Raw genomic sequence first — 1,886 nt, forward strand, 5'->3', positions numbered from 1 at the left:
TTGCTTCTATAGCTCAAGAACTCTAAGAACATTTAGAGTCTAAGTACCATGGGAAACACAGGAAGCTCTTGAACATCTGACATTTCAGAAGTGGAAGTCTGAGTGTCATAGACTTTTCTGCTCTGGCTGGCTTCACCCTGTGATCCTGAAACCTCATCCTCCTAAACTAGGACAACGGGCCTGAGCTACTGGTGCTCTGCTAGGTTCAGAATTGTAATAACATTGACAATACAAATCAACTGTTTATCACAAAGGGCTTTGGGAGCATATTAAACTTTTCAACATTGGACCTTTCAGAACCATGTAGGACACAAAGTTACAATGCTAGAGTCTGAGAGGCAGGGCATATGGATGTCCTACACTTGAACCTTGAGCTCTGACTCCTATTCTAGTGTAAATCAGTGTTCATTTCCAAAAGAATGTTCTCTTAATTAACCAATAGGAATAGTACTTTGATGAATCCTCATTTTTTTTCCAATTGTTTGTCTCTAACTCAAGTCTGGGCACTGTCCCTGAGCCCATCAGCTCATGGCGAACACTCTACCACTTGAGCCACAGCACCACACGGGGTCTTTCCTTGCTTCACTGGAGATAAGAGTCTAACAGGCTTTCCTTGCCTAGACTGTCTTTGAACTCAGCTTCCTGAGAATAAACTTCCTGAGAATCTAAGTTTCCAGGTGTGAGCACTGGCATCTGGCCTATTGTTTTTGACAGTCCTGGGGCTTGATCTTAGAGCCTGGGTACTGTCTCTGAACTTCTTTTTCTCAAGGCTAGCCATTTGAGCCACTCCAAAGCTTCTGGCTTTTTCTGAGTATGTAGCACTGAGGTTTCAATCCCAGGCATTCATGCATGCTGAGCGAGCTCTTTACCACTAAGCCACATTTCTATCTCCACCCTTACAATTTTATCCCTCACTTTCGTATCCTCAAGAAAAGGCTTCTGACCATAAATCATCTAAATAAATCCCAATAGGAAGATGTCCAAAGATAAGGCAAACATACTTGGGAGAGACTCTAAATATGTGAATACTGTGACAAATGCTTCCATTTAATAATGTATTGTTTCAACACTTAATAAAATAGTAATGAAAAATGAGTCAATGTCCTAAATTATTGTGAATAATTTTATAATAGTTGTGCAAAATGTAATAAATATTGTGTTTATAATAATACAATAATCAATAAATGAATAAAACAAAATAAAATACAAAGTCAATGATAAAAATCATAATATGAAATTAACATATATATGCAATTATATCTAATATATTACACATGTATAGAAATACTTTTTCCAATGCAGGACCTTCATTCAGGTCCTGGGAATTCTAGCATGAATTTCTTTTCCTCAAGGAGAGTGAGCTTCACCTTCACCCATGGGGCAAAATAGTTACCTGGACGGTGTGCTCAAATCATAGCAATGGCAGAAATACTTGCCCCAGTTCCAAGACAGGGAGTGAATTTTTTTTTTTAATGGAAGCAGCTATGTTTATTCAGTTCCCTTCTGAACATTAAAAAAAGACAGTGCAGAATTTTGTACAGCTATTCACACAACCTTCCTTTACCTCCAAAGTGCTTGTCAGAGAACTATATTGTTTCTGTGTTTTGTACGTTTTTATTGTAAATAGATTGTACAGAAGGGATACAGTTACAGGAACAAGATAATGAGTATATTTCCTATTGAATATTGTTGATTCCTCCTTTGTTTTCAGCCTACCATCACTTCCTTCCCATCTCCACAACTATCTTCCCCTAAATCAGTGACTTAGTTTTTCATTTTTGCTTGGCATGGGATTTGAAGTCTAGTAGTGGCAACTCTTCCCTCACATTGCTACAGATTTACCAAGATCCTGAGTTCAAATCCCACACTAGGAAAGAAAACTAGTA

This window comes from Dipodomys merriami, unplaced genomic scaffold (assembly GCF_024711535.1).
Source record: "Dipodomys merriami isolate MVZ:Mamm:240054 unplaced genomic scaffold, mDipMer1.0.p SCAF_863, whole genome shotgun sequence".
Taxonomy (NCBI): Eukaryota; Metazoa; Chordata; class Mammalia; order Rodentia; family Heteromyidae; genus Dipodomys; species Dipodomys merriami.